Source organism: Lonchura striata, chromosome 4, assembly GCF_046129695.1.
Source record: "Lonchura striata isolate bLonStr1 chromosome 4, bLonStr1.mat, whole genome shotgun sequence".
Taxonomy (NCBI): domain Eukaryota; kingdom Metazoa; phylum Chordata; class Aves; order Passeriformes; family Estrildidae; genus Lonchura; species Lonchura striata.
Genome location: NC_134606.1, coordinates 76561273 through 76580846, shown reverse-complemented (window position 1 = coordinate 76580846; position 19574 = coordinate 76561273). Strand labels below are relative to the sequence as shown.

Here is a 19574-nt window from a genome sequence, read left to right as displayed (position 1 = left end):
TCATAGCTGTTGACAGCAGCAGCAAGAAAGCAGACTTACATTGATAATTTACTAGTTAATATTTTCTGGGGGACCACCTTAATTTCTCTCTCTTACCTCCAAAATACAGATGTGAAAGGGCAGAAGATTTGCTGCCACGATAAGGAGCTGCCAAAATATTTCTCTCTCTTGCATACAAACTACATCAACCTCTGGAGTTCTTAGCAGCTGGGAATAGCTGCTCACTGTTGAAAATTCAAAATAATCAATTTTCCTTTTCAGTGGATGTCTCTTTTCCCCCATATAGCCTCCAAAGAGTTGGAGAAATAAGACCTATGGCAGATGTATTTCAAGGTGAAATAATCTCTACAGTGTCTTGTAAGCATTTTTCCAGTTTCTGAAGATGTTGAGGTGTGCATTGTGTCTCTCCAGCTATCCAAGAAAAAGCCACTTAGCACTGCAGCTTGGCAGGGTCATCCCAGGAGATAATGCCACAATTTACTGCTGCCTCACTCCTGTAGAATGCTCCTTTGGAAAAGGAGAAGGTGTTTGGAAAGTTGGAAGGTCTTGTACTGCAGCCACAGCTGTTCTGCAGAAGTAATGAGAAAGGTCTGAGCTTTGCAGGCTCTCAAAGCTGTATCTTTTACAAGCATTAGGAGAAAACCATGAACTTGAAATCTAATTCTCAGAAATTTTAGAAGCATCTGGCCTCCTGTAAACTGGTTTACAGTTTGTCTGGATAAGCCGAGGCTGTTTTTCCTGTAATGAGTATTTTTTGGCTTCATGAGGTGTAGGACTAGAAATAGAATCATAGAATGGTTTAGGCTGGAAGGGACCTTCAAAGGCCATCTAGTCCAGCCCTTCTGCATGAGATGATAAAACCACACAGAAGATGGCTCTGTTGGGATGTGGGAAAAAAATAATGTTGGGACTTACCTGTTTATTGTCTGCCTTGGTTAAGTGCTCCTGAATTGCAAAAAACCAGATCAGAATATTTCTTTTTTTCATGTGTTTTTGGTGATGCCAACTCTGATTCTTTCCTTTTGCTGTGATTTTGATTATAAATATGCTTACCAGTTTTTCTTCCTGCAATTGTTTCTATAGAGGGCTGGGATTTTTCTTTCAGTAATGGGAAAATCATCCTCAGCTATTTAAATGTTTTGGACATTTACTGAGCACCACTTTACTCTGTTGAAATTTTCTATGCTATTTGATACTTATTTTTAGTTTCATCCATTATTTTTCACTTGCTTTAACAATCACAGTGATTTATGTTTCCCTCTGCTTTCAAAATGTGTATTTTTGAGGTAGATTTTGTTTTGAAAATGTTTAAATGCTTGAACTTATGGGAACATATCAAGACTATTTTGTATAATCTATTTCTCTAGGAAAAATGTGGAATATTTATGCTATTTCTGAAATTGCATCAGGGGAGTTTGGATTAAGTCTATATGTACATACACACAGTAAGCAGTGTGCTGACAGTTTGCTTGTAGGGCTCCAAATGTGTGTGCTTAAGTGCTTGCACGTTTTGATGGCTTTGCTGAAATGCATAGCTGAACAGGTCTCCCTTCTCGAATTGGTTTTTGCACAGTGCAAGTCAAATTTAAATTTCACAAAATTATTAATTGCTAATTGAGGGCTACTGAGAGATGACAATGTCCTAGATGGTTACAAATTTCTTCCAGTGTCACTGTCTATGCCTCTGCTCCAGTGCTCCGAAATGAGTCAGTAGTCAGCTTTAATTTGTTCGGTTTAATTAAATTCCACCTGAATAAATGTGTTGCGCAAATGCTGAAATTTCCTGGGTGATGTATGCAGCTGAGATCTAATTTGATCTACGCAGCCCTAGATTGTAGCTACTCTCTTCCAGAAAGGCGTGCTCCATGTAATTACTTAAATAATAACTTAGATGAACTTGTAAGGATAATTATATAAAGAAGGCAAAGCAAAACTGCACACAGAAAACTATTTTTCAGCGTGTCATCATTATTTTTAGAATTACAAAAAAATCATTAGCACACTAGAAGCATATTTCACTTTCAGAGCACAGTCTTGTTAAGTGTAGCAGCTTGTTTACTTATCCTGATACTGTCCTGTACATATTACATTAATTAAAGTAGTGCTGTAGTCAGATAGGACAGCATTCTCTGCTGAAATGTCTTGCCTTTTGTGGAACGACATTGATGAATTGTATTTCTGTGTATGATCAGTGATGTGAGGAACTGAAATAAATGCCTGTCCTTCTCTTTCACATATAGTGCAAAATGGATGAAAAATCCTCCCTCTCTCCCGAGTCTCCTGGCCCTGATGACTGAGGGAAGTGTGCTGCCCAAAATACACATCAGTCAGGTAAGCAGGGCTCAAAGGGGCTGGGAGCAAAACTTATCTCTTCCAGACAGTACAGAAATTCCTTTTCTCTTGCATTGTATTTTGCTATATTAACTCTCCTTCAGGACCTGCATAAAGTTCACTCTTGTGTATGATTTTACAGTACCTTACTCTAATTTTTAAATCAGTGTAATTTTCTGAGTCCTGCCTTGCTGGAAATTTGCATGGATTTCATTTCCTTTCTACTTGCTCCTAACATAATTTTCCTGTTACTTTTATGATTTTTTTTTTCTTTTGCATCTTTGTTTTTCAAGTTCTGTTTAATCTAGGACTAGGGGCAGATAACTGACGAATAATTTAGGAGGTTACTCTACTCCCACTATTTATGTTTATCTAAATTCCTATAGGTCAGAAATTTCTGTACTGCTGTAGATATATATATTTAATACATATTCTCACTATGGTGATATTTTCATTACAAAGTTAAATAAAACTTTCTTACACTTTTACTGAAATTTGGAGGTGGACACAAATGTTTTCATAATTATAAAATATAGAACAATTAAAATGTATTGCTAAGAGACAAGTCCTAGATAATCTTTTGACCTTCTGACACAGAAGAATGAGTCTAAGGTATGGAAAATGCTTGTGTTTCTATAAAATTCCATCTTTATTTACATAAAAATAGCTGTGAATTTAATTTTGTTTTAATTTTCTTTTCATATGTGAGAGACCCTTGAAATCGCGATTGGTAGAGACATAAAATTTCACAAAACCTTTTATTTGCATGCTGAAAATAAAGTCCAAATTATTGAGGGCAGGATTTGGAACAATAGGCTGAATCCACAGATTATGTCTCCCAGGAACTTTTCCAGATTTCCACAGGTCTCTTTAGCTTTCTGCACCTTGCTCACCCTCCAGTGTAAATGCCATTTTGCACATGGGGCACCCCCAGGGGCAGTGGGAAGATGGAAAGAAAGGAGGGTGTACACTGCAGTGTGCATGCAGAGAAGGAGAAATAAATAACAGGGGACAGTGGACAGAGCACTGGGTAGCCTTCCTACCTGGCTGGATAGACAATAAAGCCCTGTGGTTTAATAACCAAAACTTGCAGGTTGATATTCCAAGAGGAGTTTGGAAGTCAGTGACTGCTCTCAACAGTTGCTTCACCAAGAAAACAGTGAAAGACTTGAAACTATTATTATGCTTTGTGTTAAGAAAAATTTGGTTACTAGAAACAGGACCAAATTCAATTCCTAGAGTAAAGTAATAAATATTGGGTTTAGACACCACTGAGAGATCAGTGAAAATTAAATTGTAGGGGTGCTCAGAGAGCTCCATTTTTCAGTATTTCCTCCCCAAAGGGCTGTGTGCTTTTGCATTGGATTAGGGCAGCCACTCCACCTGAGGCACATTTGGTTGATTCACTCAGGTGACAGTATTCCTCCTCCCTGAGCTACATCCTGTTCCCCACTCCATGACATGACTATTGGTTTTGTTCTTTATAGAACTATTAACAAAAATGAGAAAGAATCTATTACTGTGTTTAAATTCCTATTTCTACTTTGTTCTCCCACTTCAATACAATTTTCTGGAGTAATTTAATAATTCTGTAAGAAATAGGCGAAAGTAGATTTTTCCCAGTGCATCCATCTGCTTTACTAAGAGGTGTGGGGTTAGATTTTATTTTAGTTGTTATGTCCCTTAAACCTGCATCCACGCTGCACTTTCTCAGCATTAATTTCACTCTGGTTTCCTTTCTGAGATTTACTGGGCATCATTGGAGACACACCTGGGTGCTCCACATTTTTTGTATCCACCAGGAGGGAAAGGGTTTGGAATGATAGTTCTCCTGCTAAAGAATGACAGAGGACACCAGTTAAGGACGCAAGACAGCTTCTCTCTCAAAAGAAACCCTACAACAAACTAAATGAGTGATGTAGCTACACCCACTGAGCTTTCAAGCAGCTGATTTTAATTTTCCTGGCTTTTTGGTTTGAGGCTTACTATTGTGTTTATTAGGGGCTTCTGGAAAAAAAGATTCCCCTGGTTACTGCGAGTTAAAACGTGACAAGTGCTGCATGTGTTTATAATTAGGTGGTCAAGCTCAGCTGGATGTAGTTGGCAAAGATGGTAAAGAGCTTAGGACAGAAGAAAGGAGAAGGATGAAGTGCTGGTGCCTTGCTGGATGTCACTGGATAGGGGTGCACTTGCAGCTTAAGGAAGGGGCTGTGACATGGCCAAGGAGACAAGGGAGGGTGTGCACAACAGCTGAAAAAGGTCTTGGGAGTTCTTGGACACCAGAAGAGAATCCTCACCTACAAATTTTAATAAAGGTCAATGTCTTGTCATTTAACCCCTCTATAAATATAGATGTCACCACCACTTGGTACTGAAGAGAGGAATGTAACAATGTTCTAATGCTCTAATTAGGAGAGTACTTTTCTAGCTATGCTAAAGCAGCTTCCTTACTTTTCTTTCTTTGTAATCTGTTAATAACTGTGACATTTTTCTTGGCTTCAACTGTGTGTCCCTGAAGGCATGGTGAAGGCCCCCTGTGATTACAGCAATGGGAATCGTGTTGCTGAAGTGATGGTAACAGAGACACTTATTAAAATCTGGCCCTTGCTGTTTATAGCTTCTCGAGACTACACTTTGGCAAAATTTAAAATAGAATTAAACCATGCCTGACAACTAGAAATTATGCTATAGCCCAAGTGTTAGGTGAGAATTAGAGAAAGGAGTGTGGACTGTCACAACATCTGAAAGCAGAAGTGATGCTGCATTTCCTGATGGTGCATTTAACAGATCGCTGGCTTTGTGGCTGGTGCAGAGCAGATCTCTTGGCATACTGTGCACACAAAAATCACGTGTGCTGTTTGAATGTTTGCAAGGCATTCCTGGTGTTCATCTGCTGTTCTCAAGCATCAGGTGAAAATATGATGCCACTTTCTTAAAGCCTGTCCACCTGAACAGTATTTTAAATAAATACTCAACATGACATGTATCAGGACAGAACAAAATTGCTATTTGACTGTGACTGGTACATTTAAAATCCCCACTACATCACTGAGGTCTTTGTGATGGATCTGAAAATGACAGTATACTTGTCAAATTTTTATGCTGTGGAAAGAATTTTAATTATTTTAATTACTGTTTCTGAGTTACTGGGAAATATACTCAGAATATTTCATTAGTGCATCCAGCTGTGCAAATGAAATATATAATCAATATAAAATGGTTTTGTCATACCCTGTTTGAACAACGATCTATGATAGTTTAAAATTCAGAGGGTTCTCTTGTGATAAAGTTCTATTAATGCTTTCATTAACAAGAAATTACATTACAATGTCTGTGGGGCTTACTTCAGTGAAAGGACAATTTCTTTGTTGGTAATTTCATCTCGACATTACTCCCCTCTATTCAGCTTCCCAAAATGACATTTATTTAAAAATCAGCACTAATGCAGTAGTTAACCTTTCTCAATATTATTTAAGCAGATATTGCAGAGATACAATCACAAAATAATTAAACCTTGAAAACATCCATTTTACCCAGTGCTGCAAAAGTACAGCACAACTTCCACCATATTCTTTATTTCACAGATAGTACTTCTAAAATGGTAATAATGACTTGAAATTATAAAAGATAGTTGGCTGGCTGACATACAGACTGTGAGGATTATTATTTGTATGGAAAAGAAGCACATAAAGATATTGTCGAAGCATAGCAAGGCACAGGATTCTAATGTCCTTTATATTATTTATTTTATGCTAAAACTAATACTGAACCAGATATGAGGGAAGGGTTACATGACTGAAAGGTGCACAAATAGTTTACTCAAGAAAGCCCTAATTTTTCATTTATTTAATTTATTTTTTTTTGGTCCCAAAAAAGTCACAAAACAAATGTCTTCTCTTTTTGGGGGATAAAATCTGAGTGTTACCCCTCTCATGTAAATTATGTCTTTGCCTGGGGAAATCAAAGTGTCTGTGTTGTGCTGTGATCCATTGGGGAATTATGAATGACAGGAACTGGAAACTGAACTTCTACAGGATAAAACATGGGGAATATGCATTGATCTTGACTTGCAGCATCACTTCAGAAATGAGGTGAAAGTGCAGGGGTTTTGGTGTCCTCGAAGATTTTATTGCCATAAATCACTTCTTTAGTGTCTGCTAGAATTGCAAAGTTCTTGAAAATGGACACCTATAAAATGATTAATTCCTGTTATGCCTTACTTGAGTCTCCATTTATGAGGTTAGGTTGTTTTATTTGCTTGCTGGTCTTGACAGTCATGGTGGATAAAAACCTTCATTTTCCTTCACATGAAAGCTGAAATTCTTATCCAGTCACTTGATTCTAGGAGCTCTGATCAACTATAGGGAGACACTTAAAAACCAAATCCATAGAAGAGATATGGCTGCTTCTGCTACAGCGTTTTCAGTGAGAAGGAGAATGGTTCTGGTCTGTTATGACCCAGTGAATGAGAACAGATTCTGTGCTGCCCTAAATCCATTTTGATCTGCTTGTTTCAATAGATTGTAACGCTGTATGTGTGAACAAGCTGGAGACTCCTTTCCTATGGATAAATCCTAGTGTCACAGGTGGATGTTGGTACCAGAATTGGTCAGATAGAAAGTTTCTAAGAGAGTTTTGAGTAGTGGGAAGCAGAAATTCATTATTGCAGCGTGCTGGGCACTCGGGGGATGCCTCCTCTGATCGAGCGCATCGGGCGCGTTTTTATCATCCACACGGGAGACCTGAGACGAGCATCCCAGAAAAGTTCTCTAGTAATTCCACATGGCTACAAGCTACAGAGGACCAGGCAGGGAATCATGCTGTTCCACCTCTGGGAATAAATCACACGGGACTCCATTTGCTTCGTGGTGGAAAAAGTCCTTCTTTACTCACCTAACTCCTTTTTTACAGCTTTACGGACCTCGTGTGGGACTCCAACTGGTTAGTAGTTTCTGGCCAATTACTTTTATTGGTTAGTAACAAGTTGTTATTCTGTGTTGACTGGTCACTCAAACTCTCTGGGTGTTTTTTGTGAGAGATAGTTTTCATTTTTCTACCTAAGTGCAAAAAGAGTTTATATATGTTCAAGTTGTTATTTTACCTTGGAATAGCTTGTTATGCTAATAAATTACTCACAGAAGGATTGCTTGCAAGATGCTGGCTTTGACAAAGGCACTGATTCCAGGAGAGAAGGCTTGATTTTATGAAGATTTTCTTTATGATTTTTCTACCTTACTGCAACAAGCACCTATAATTAAAAATCTGGTAGAACAGTATCACGCCACTGAAAATTTTTGGTCTAAGCATGCAGTGTGCAGTACACAGAGAGGTCAGATGGCCAGCCTGCTGCCATCAGTTCTCTGCACTATTTTCATTCACATTATTAAAAAGCTGAAGTGCACTGCATAGTTCTTAGTTAATTTTTAAGAGGCAGAAAAAAATTGGTGAAACATAAAAGGCTCAAGTATCTACATGTCAACTAGACAACAGCACAGTGTAAAAAAAGCAGCAAAATATTTTATTAATATTTCAAGAAGATCTTGCTCTACTGCTCTATGAGGCTATCCTTTATTTAACCTTTACTGATGTTGTAGCAGCCTTGATAAGTGCCAAATATAAAAGGATGCATTTTCATTGTGTCTAGCAATCATGACGTCATAGAATGAAGGTAAGTATTAGGAATTGGCATAATCTAAAAGCCTCTCAAATTAAAAATAAAGAATGCATATTTTTGTAGATGGTCATACCAGGAAAATAGTATTGGTAAATTAGTATCTGTCTCTGAACAAAGAGGACGCTTTGAAAGCAAAAACAGATATACCAATGCAATGAATACAATTAAGACATCAAAGGAACACCACAAGAATGATTACATCAAATCAAAAAGGTTTTAAATACTTTAAGGTGCAAGGCAGATCAAAGGCTTTTAAAGGTATCAAAATTGTGAAGCCTACAAGGAAAATAAGATGCTAAGAAGCAAAGACTAGTTAATGAAAATGTACGTACAACCATTTAAAATGGAAAATTAAATGCAATGTTCTAGGATAAGCCAAAATATTTAGTGTTAATAATACTTTCATCTTTCATTAAATGAAATTAAAATATACATAAGACCTGAAAATTTATGATATTATTGAATTTGCCATCATGGTTATGCAGAATAAAAAGACTAACTTATAATTACTTAAACTTCCTTCAATATGAAAATAAAAGTAATGGAGAAAATGAAATCAAGGACAGGATTAACAGTGAGACTGCCTCTGACTTGGATCCAGGAGAGTGGATTTAAGCATTTTACTGGAGAATTATATTGATGCCAGTGCTAGAGCTAGCTCAAATGGAACTCTGCTAGAGGAATATTTTATTATGTAATCATAATGGTGAAAAAAAATCCACATTAGGAACATCTGTTATGTGAAAATATTTTGGTCCACCGAGGTAATTTTACAAAGCTTTATTTTATAAAATTATCATTTCCCCTTGCTACGTCTTAGCGCAGTATAGGCCTAGGTACTGTTAGTCCAGAAAATAAGATTTACAAATGTTTACTTGAGAAGGTGCTTTTAAACACAATTTGCCATTTGTTTTTGTATCCACAGCTCCAAACCCAGAAATTAGAAAGCAAAGGGACAGACCTTTAAGCTTATAAAATAAGGTTAATGTGACTTTTTTTTTTCTGTTAGGTTATCTAGACTAAGCTCCCAAATCATTCTATTGTCCAGCCCCAGAACACATTGTCTGAGAGTCCTGAAGACATCACTCAGTTCCTTTGGACCTGGGTCATGGCAGGATGCTGCTTCATATTCATCGCCCCGACAGTGCGTGTGGATCCCACATTTCCCTCCTTGGCACCCTCTGCTCCTTCCCTGCGCCTGTGGCTGCTCAGCATGGGACAGCAGAGTGAATTCTGCAAGGATAACTGCAGATAATTCATCCAACAAATTGGAGCAAGGGGACACATGGCATGAGGAGGGAGGTAATGTTTTTTTCCTGTTTTGAAGGTGTTAGGAATACACCTGTGTTTTACAGACCGAGAAACTGGCAACAGAGGGACTCAAAAGCCACTTGGAGAGGCTGATGCAGTTTATAACCCTCTATTGGCTAATAAACAGATTAGAACTCCACAATTCCAACAAAGAAACACAAGCAGTATGAAAGTATAGTCTGTATCCATTTGTCCATTATCTCTAATGAAATTAAATAATGCATGTGGGACCACACGTTTGAAGAATAAATACACAATACAATTCTTAACAGTGAGAAGATTAAAACAATGTGGTTTTTTCTAAAGTTTTCATCCAGGGAAAAAGATCTTCCTGCTTGCTTCAGGTAAGATTAGCTGGAAAATTCCTATCATATACCTAGAATAAACTCTGAGAGGCAACAGGCAAATATTTTAATGCGGAATAATTTTTATTGGTTTTAATTAAGCAATAGCAATCTTATTGAATGCCTTTAATCTTTAATTACTACCCAAAAGTACTGAACATGACATGAGTTATTTATTGAGTCACTGAGAAATACAGTTTGAGATTTTCTTATGAATACTTCATACAGAAAAAACAGGTTCTCACTGAAAACAAGTGATTCTTGGAAATATTTGTGTTTCAGAGTCCTGATTTGAGCCACAAGGAAGGCAACTGAAAGAATGTTGGGGGTTGGTTTTTGTCTGTAATGAGTGTTAGAGTTTATAGTAGCTAGAAAAATTTTTTTTTTAAATGCATGAATACGTCCCAAAAAAAATCAAAATCTGCCAGCAAAGAGTAGCCCTGAGTAAGTGACTGGGATTTATACAGGGACTAGGTTTAGGGTGGTGAGAGCCCAGAGCAGTGGGAACTGGGGAGGAGCCCAGTCTGCAGGGAGTTCCTGCTCAGGCAGCTGGGAGCAGCCTCAGGGTGATGCTGGTGCTGGGGCTGTGTGCACCAAGCCCAGGTGGGCTCCTCCAAAAGAGCTTGCAGTGTCCCCAAGCGTGAGAGGCTCTCTGCCATCCCCTGCCTGTGAACACCCCTTCTGATGAATATCGACTCTTCTATCTGTGGGATGGGGAATCGATTCTGTAATCAACTCTTTGTACTTCTGTTGGCATCAGCCCAGGTTGTAGGACCTCTGAGCCGAAAATCTGCCAGCTGGGAAGTTATAATAGGAAAAAAAACAGCTGCTGTGTTTCATCCTGAAATCCTGGCCATACTGTGGAGCCCAAACTGTGATCTTAAGTTTTCCTTTCCTGGCAGAAAGCTTAAAGAGGCGTGAAAGTACCAATACTGCTTGATCACCACAGAGATCATGCCTCCAAAAACGTGCAGGGCTTCTTGAAGACTCAGAGATACCTCTCATATGTGGTCTAGGGATGCAATTTGAGCCTCTAGATAGTGTTTACCTTGCATGAGAAAAATCATCAGTCAGAAGGGAGGAGCCCACGCTCCAGTGAAATGTCGTTTTCTTTATTTAGAACCTGTTTTCAGAAAGGATGAAGAAGTTTTTAAGACTTGATGAACACAAGATGTGCAACATTTCAGAGGTGAGAAACTTGTCTGTGTATCTACAGGGCTTGTTCATAAGGGTCTGCATCTAACCCTCCCTGCTGGAGTCAGTAATACATCTGATAAACCTTACATATTCAGCCAAACTCTAGCTAGTAACTTCTGTGAAGAAAAACACCCTATGAAAAGCCTTAAAAAAATACCCAGTTGTGTTTAATATCCTTTGTAATTTTTAAGCAGGGACTCCTGCACAACAGAAACGAGAAAAACCAGTTATTTGAGTTAATAAAACCTGCTATGTAAGGGCTTTCACTGGGTTTTGACCTCTTTGGCTGTACTTTGGTTCAGGATTTTCAGCTTTTTACAAGATCAGATCCCAAGTATAAGTCTAAGCACTGCATCTGTGCCTACTTAATTTGAAGATAAAATAAAAAGAAGCATCTAGAAATCCCAATAACGTCAGCACAGGGGAGAACAAGATGGAAGTATTACCTTGGACTGCTTGTGCCTTGTGCTGCTGGCGATACCAAGTTCCTATTTTAAGTGATAATATGCCATTTTTTCCTTCCATGGGGAAAATGTTACCACATTGCTACTCATTGTGTGAATAGCTTGTCCCCAACCAATTTCCAGAACAATGTCTAACACTGGCCTGTGGAAGTTTCCTCCCATTGAAATTCAGAATGAAGTTTACTGCAGGAATGATATCTATAATCTGATTACTTGTCCACTGAAATTAAATTATAGCCCTCTATTCAGTTCATTATGCATGAAATTAAGATAGAATCCAGGAAAGATAATGGAGTTTCAGATGTGTGGAAGCGCTGGGGAATGGGAACCCAAGGTAGAGAATATTGTGGTGAGATTTTGGGAAAGGAAGTGTGTGCCATACAAGCTTTTGGAGTGAGACACAACTTTTTATGCCTCTTTTCTAAGTTGGCCAGGCACTGCAGTCAGTGTGTCATTATGCTTCAGTTAATAAATCCTCCTGCAAAATAGATGAGAGTTAATTGGGCAGGGTATCTTAGATCAGATAAACCAGGTCGGGACCTAGGGAGCTTAGTTTATCAGGACAATGGGCTAAAGATAACAGGGAGTAAGGTTTTAAGAGATTCTAGAAAATAAAGTGAAAATGGAATTAAACACTGTTATATAGTCAGGAATTCTAAATGGAAATATCTCTGACGTTAATCAGTATCTCAGTGCTTAAGTTTGCAATATAACCTTTCTTTTAGCATTGGTTGATACAAATACTTATACATATATGTCCCTATCTTGGTTTGAAATGATTTTAGAAGAACACTCTGTAACTTTTAAAGTAAAAAGCAGATTTATAGGGTGTTATATAATTTAGGATGGCAAGTATATGACAATGGGTCTAGACAAGTATGTGACAGATGGAAGCACTGTAAAATCTGCCTTTATCATCATTTCACTTTGCCGTGCTATGGAGCTACTTGGTTTCATTTCCTCTGCAGGGCACAATTAATTTAATTTCCAGGAGTCTTCTGCCTACATGTAGTGGCTTCCTTTTGATAAAGCAGAGACACAGAATTTCACTGGAGAGAGACATACACGGCTCTCTACTGAGCAATTCATTTTTGCCCTTAAGTCTTAGGATGGTTATGATTAAAAGAATACACTTCTCCCTTATGTACAAAAACTGTCTTTATAAAAATATACACACATATGTATTTGTGCAAGGGGTAATCAAGGGGTAGTGTACAAATTAATTATTCAAAATATTCTAATTGGCTATCCCAAGAAAGATGGTTAATCTTTGATTAGACTTCCTACTCATGATTTAGAATAGGGACATATTTCATGGTGTATAGGATAAATCTATCTTAGGTTTACAAACATTAGCTCTATTTCTAAAATTTTAAATGTGGTCTTAGATCCTTTGAGGAGTTTAGTATAGATAACCTTCTCATGTGTCTTTCAAATCTGAATATTGATGAGTAGTGCTCTCAATCATTTCAACATGAATATTCCTAGCCTACAAAAGGTAACAGTAGAAACCCATTCTACATCTAAAGAAAGATAGTAGCTTTGCCCACGTCTACAAGAAGATCTAAAAAATATGTTTTTCAAAAACATCAGTACTATATACATATGCTTTTATTACTGTATATTTGAATCTTAACCCACAAGATTACATATTATTTTATTATGGTCAGAGATTTCCACTGTAACTAAGTTACAAATACATTCTTGGACTTCGGTCTGCAATACAGCTTATGCAGGGCAACTACTCAAGAGTAGCATTCACATTAAATATTGATAATTCTGATATTCACCAGTCAAATATTCAGAGGATGATGTCTCTATCTGTACAGCAGGTGCTTACTTAATGGCAGAAAGTGGTGGTCAGTTGAAGTTAAAATCAATGTTGATTTTTAATTTTCAACCACTTGTCCATTTAGCACCCAGCTATTTGGGAGCTGGATCTTTGCCACAGTCTCTTACACTCTTATCAAAAGGATGCCTTGGGGCTGATAGTGTCTAAAAAAAAAGAAAGTTTTCTGTAACATATATGTGTTAGAGATGTATCTCTATTTCTAATTTTTCTCTCTCCTTTGGGGCATGTTTGCCATGAGCTCTTAATTCTGTTGTTTCAACTTCAACATTTTCATTATGTGTTCTTGTTTGAGTGCCTTCTGGGAGCACGACTGCTTGGGAGATTTATATATTCTACAGTCTCCTTTCAGCTGCCATCATGTTAGTGGCTACAAGAAAAAGCCTGCTGGGCTGCTGGGTGTAGTGACATTTTAGGTTATTTGGCATATATTCCTGTTTCTTATTCAGGAACTGTAAAAACCTAATTAATATGAAGGGTGTTCTTATAGTCACCCCACCCCAGAAGGAAGCCTGGGGGTTTTGCCCCAAATACTCGTTTGTTCTGTGGGTCTATATCCAAAATAGCAGCTTTGGATCCAAGGTGGGAGCTGTGCTGGAGAATGAACGCTACCAAGGAAAGGGGCTGCCTGGAGATCATAATAACTTCTATAGAAAAGCCATTACAATCAGGAATGCCACATCAGCTCCTCCTGATGCCCAGCTTGGCACGGTGGCACCTCTGTGGGACAAAGAACCACAGAGTTTCCTTTCCCAGGGTCATTCAGGGAGCGAGGGCTAAAAATGGAGCATAACTCTTCTGAGGCTAAAGTCAATGCACTCACTATTGCTGCAGTGGTGCTGGGAGGATATTGCCTGCTCCTGGGCACCCAGGAGTAGTTAAGGAGACAGAAAGCTTAGGCTCTTGTTTTTACAGCAGGGATGAAATGGCCTCCAAGGCGTCATTAAAAAGATCCTCCTGAAAAGTTCACATTTCACAAGATTTATATATGTATTGGCTTATTCAGAACTTTAATTAAAAATTGTACAAGGTCCTTTAGTTCATTAATTGAAGATGTTTCCCCTGTAAATGAGAGATTAATTTATGCCTGTTTTTAATTGTTGGATGCCACCACAATTGGTGCTGCATAAAAATACATACAGTACGTAAAATATGAATTAAAACAAGTGAATAATTATAACCACATCAGCCTAAAGGCAGGAGGCATTTTAATATCAGAGTCTGGTAATGGTGCATGAATTTAGAAGGATTAATTTTTCCGAGACAGTTCAGAAGTATTTAGCCTTTATTCTGCCCTTATTTAAAATGCCTCATATAATACATCTCAGTATTTTACATAATTTAAACTTTCATAAGACATTTTGTTCTCACTCGGTAAGGTTCTTCAACACACTGAAACACTGCTAAGATCTTAAGGCTACAAATCATAATCTTTCCAAACAGATCCTTTGTTCTGAGGCTTTGCATTGGTAATCAGTAGTATCAGTGCCTGTTATAGATCAGCTTCTCCCATGGAAATAGAAATACACCTGGATATGTAGGTAGGTGTGTATATTTAGATAAAGGCACTGGTCAGAACACCACAGTCACCAGACAGCTGAACATTAAAGTGCCATGGAGAAATGGCTGTATTCCTTACATCAGGGTATATTTAACTACTTTGGGTGGCAAATATGCAGCAGAAAGCAGAGCTTGCCCCACTGGCAGACAAATCAGAGACAAGGTCCTGTGGTTTTATGTTCTCAGGAAATGGGTAACATGTATGGACTCTCTGCATGTTGAAGGACACATCCTACAGAGGGGCACTGCTTCAGCAGTGAGGCTGCTGACCATCAGCAAAGTATTTCACAGGAAGTGTAATTTTGAATCTTTTTCCAGTGGCTCTTCAATTGGAATTAACTATATAACTAAAAATAAGAGTGTCTAAGGCCTTTTCTAGGTTTGGCTCAGGTATTTCCAGGAGGCTTTGTAGCACTGAGGCCCTTGCTGGCCTGAGTGCATCACAGCAGATTGTATACTATATATATATATATATACACATAATATATATACACTATATATTATTATATTATACATTATATACTATAATTAATATATAAATATGACGTTATATATAACATAGTATAAATATAATATATTATATATATAATGATATAATTATATATATATATAAAAATTATATATATATGTATATATGTATATATATATATATATATATAATGATATAATTATATAATAATATAATGGGCCTGAGTAAGTATCAGGAGGTTTTAAGAAATTTAGCAATAGAAGGAGATGTGGCAAAATGAAGACGAGTCCTAAGGCAGAAAAAAAAATAAAAAACAGAATCCTTACCAAGTGTAAAAGTTTCACAAGAGAGCAGAGGTTTTATTACTGTAATAACTCCATTATTAACTTTTTGATAGATGCCTTACATATGAATATTACCAGGAGATAGCCTGGATTCAAACTATTCTCAGAGCATGGAAACATTATTTCAGGTTCCTGAATGCATCTGTCAGCATATCCTTTGATCCTGATTTGTAACAGGTCTTCTGTTTCAGTTCTGGGTTTCTGGGTCTTTCCTCTACAGAGTCCTTGGACTCCAACAGATTACTTCAAAATACCCGGTAGCTTTGTGATGTGAACAAATATCTACTGAGATCAGATTCTTTAAGTTTTATATGAATAGCAAATTAGGCAGAAGGAGCTCTTGTATGTCAGCACATCCCACAGCATGTGAGTTTTCTCCACATTAGAAGGCAAATCACAATCAAAGAGCCTTACATGGATTTTAGATTTTGACCTTGGGCAGGTTACTGAGGCCCTCTGTGTTTTGGTTTGAAGCTGATTCTTGCATGTGCAAAATGCTAATATTCTGTGCATCAAGGTGTACGTATTTTTCTCTGTGTAGGAACATGAATCCTCGAGATGACTATTTTTTTCCCTTTAATTTTTTAACTTTTTTCTTTGTCTTGGCCACTGCTACACACACATACACCATATATATTTCCAATCCCTATGTGGATGTTTTGTTCTTATCTGCTAATTTAGTAGAAGTCATCACTCAGTTTGCAGAAGAGAGGTCCTGAGTTTTGCCTCTCTGTTTAAGCAGAATTCTTACTGGGTTTTAATCTTGGCTGCAACAGCTTTTTAACCCTGGAACTCACAGCCTGCCTTTCCTTTGGCTGTGAATGCTTCTCTTTCTCCCATGGGAGGAACAGTGCACTTTCTTTTCCCTCTGGAAAATACTCGTATGGCCCGAGAGGCTCTCTTTTATAGCAAATTTCTCACTCTTAAAACTATAGCTGAGGATTTTGTGCACGGTTTTGCACCTCTTGTGATATTATGAGGCCATTCAACCACCAAACTATTGCCCATTTGATGGTCCCCCAGAGTCTCCCACTCCAGGCCCCTGTAGGATTTGTTGACTTTACAAAGTGCTTTTGTTTATGTTTCCTTCAGTCTTCCCTTCCCCCTGCTCACGCTGCCAAGTGTTTCTAATGGAAGTTTTTTATTCTTTTTTTTTTTTAATACGATTTTAGGTATAACAAAATTCTTTCTCTGATGAAAGGATAAAGGCAGAGTTGTCTGCTTAGCTAGCACCACCAGTCTCAGAGCCAGGCCAGACTTCTGCCAATGACCCCGAGACTTGAAGGAGCCAGGCTCAAAGAGAAGCACCCAAAAGGAAAATGGAAATCTACTTTTCTTGACATGTCTGTCAGCAAGCAGCAGAAGCACACCTTACCAGCATGTGGAGGAAAAAGTAAGTAGTTTGGGCATGACAAAAGCATGAGCTCAAAAAGCTGCTAAGCAGCTCCTGAGGAGAGCCATGTGGCTGATGAAAGACCTTATCCTCTTGAGATTTTGCCACAGAGCATTTGCAGGAATAAGGATGTTTCATCCCTTCCCCAAGAAATTATGCTGCTTGCTTAAAGAGCCCACTGGTGATGAGCTACAAGTCTTGCAGAGGTGAGCAGCTGTCTCTGGATATCCTGTTTCCAGCATTAAAAGAGGAAAGGTAACTGCTCTTTATTAGGTTTCTTTTGGTAAAGTTCGTACCTTTTCCTAAATTTAAGCAAACTGGGGAGAGAGGTTTCTTTTTTATTTATAAAGTTATGTATAGGGTTAATCAAGAATCCTTGTTAAAACAATGCATCCTTTTCCTGGCTTCTCTGGACAGGCTTCCTGGAATTTCTGGGTTTGCATCTTGAGCTTTCCCCCTGTATTTTAGGCTTTCCAAATTATATCTTATGGTTTGGATATAGTTTTTAACATTTGTAATAGACTTGTCTCTGCTGTGTCCACGCATAAAGGAGCTAATCCTCCATCCTGCTGGGGAGCCTGTCCCAGCTAGGAAGACAAGTTGTGTCTGGGATCAAGAGTTCAGACTGCAGCTCTCCAGAGGAGCTGACTGGTGACATCATGCCTTCTCTCAAAGCTTGTTTTATATAGTCATGGCTTTCCTTATTAGCTCCTTTTAATTCCTGACTCTCAGTACTGTTAACTTTATGTTGACTTTTCAGCTAGTTCTTTTAGCTTGTTTCTGAATCCAGGGACAGATTCTAATTTGAGCAGTAGTGCCTTTTTTTTTTTTTTCCCTTTTTTTTTATTTGCTCAATGTCTCAATCAATTGATGGAAAAAAGGCAAAGAATAAATTATAAGACACTGTGCTCTCCTTTAATGTCCTAAAACCAGTGGGTGATGAACAGATATATTTGCTTGTATTCAGAGATGCATTTTATTTCTTTCTATTTCAGCAGGCAATGCATACTGATATTATTTAAAAAGCAGGAAAATACACATTATCCCATGAAATAATACTGTTTGCATCTAGGAAAAGTTGACTTAGTTGTTTGCAGTTTCCTGAGGTAAACATAGGCCTTTCTTATGCTCTTTGTGTTGAATGCAAAATTTATTTTAATTATTCTACCTTAGTTTGGATTGTCAGTTTAAATTCACCTGCTGAGTACGATCAACTGGTGTTGGCATCTGTATTCATGCTTGAGATGTCCATATTCATTACTGGATTGTTTTAGCTTAACAAAGCTTGGAATTAAATGCAGCCCACAAAGTGAGCATTCATCATTCTGTGATGCGCTGAGCCTGTGCTGCTAAAGGAAAGGATTGTTCCAGGCATTAAGTGTCCAGTGTGATTACGGAACTCGGACCATTCCTGGTGGAACCATTGGAAGAACAGCACCATTGCCATCTGTGTCCTCCTCAGAGGCTTCATAGCTGGGTGTTTAGCATTTCAAAAATCCTACAGATGTTGATGCTGCATTATTCATTGAGCCAGGAGCTGCCACAGCTGTGTGCTCTCCTGTAGATTCTTTCAAGCAATCTGGCAGCAGAGCCTAGTGTGAGCAGGGCAGAGTACAGGCTGCAGCTTTGATGGGCATGGCTCTGGTACTTGTGATTTGTGCCTGGCTGGCAAATTTCCAACCTCTGGAGAAGCAAGATGGGGAATTGGCACTGCACTCCAGCAGTTTCAGCGCTCCAGTGACAACGTAATGGATTGAAAATGAACATGCCTCGTGTACATCCAAATGCTCCCGTGGTACTGAAATGATTTTAGAGAACCCTTTCAAATCAATACATCAACCTGTCCATGGAAAGATTGATAGAGTGGAAGAAGTGAAGTGTCAACTCCAAGAGAAATAGTGGAGGAAAAGGAAGGAGGAAAAACAATAGGACAAAAAAGAAGCAAAGGAAGTGGAAGAAGTGGAAAAGGATGTGAAATGCACTGTATATTGAAAAAACTGAAAAGAAGGAAGAAAAATGGGACACATTAAAGAACAAAAAGGAAGAAATTTTAAATTCAATTATAAGGAAGAAAAGAAAAACACAAGGGGGTTCATGAAAAGTATTTGGTGAGATATGAGGCATCTGCATTAGGTACTTGAAAAGGAATCAGATTCAAAAGCAGTTTCTAAAATATTTCTAGTGAATAACTGGTTAAAAAGACTCTGCTTTTCCTGTGAGAGCAAAGCAGGAAAAAAGGGGGATTGTAATCCAAATTGCCAAATATCCATTGAATAAGAATCTTCCCCAGGAACCAGTACAAAGCTCTGTTTGTTTATTTCTACTCATAGAATCTGATATTAGAAGTTATTCAATTGCTTGAAAGCAATTTGTTTTCATAACTTGTGGCTGGAAAGCCAAATCTCAAGAAGCGCTGGAAACTTTTCTGAAAAGTATTTTAAACCTGTTATGATGATAACAAGAGTGAAAGATGGCCTTAACTCAATGATGTCTCCCAGAAAGAGGGTTGGTGCTTTGTGAATTTTTAGGGAGTCTGCTTATGCTTATTTTCATTTTTCTTGTGGTTTGTTTTTTGTTTGTTTGTTTTTTTGTTTGTTTGTTTTTTCCCACTGGTTAAATCTCAGTTATTGAAACCAGC

At 38.0% G+C, this 19574-nt stretch overlaps 1 long non-coding RNA gene across 1 annotated transcript; it reads left to right on the top strand.

The window, feature by feature from the left end:
• The first annotated feature begins 1827 nt into the window (after positions 1-1827).
• On the top strand, positions 1828-19574 carry LOC110478808 (uncharacterized). Its single transcript, XR_002466817.2, has 6 exons — positions 1828-1867; positions 2241-2331; positions 9015-9307; positions 10781-10849; positions 16716-16936; positions 19561-19574. It is a non-coding gene; the product is annotated as an uncharacterized LOC110478808 (long non-coding RNA).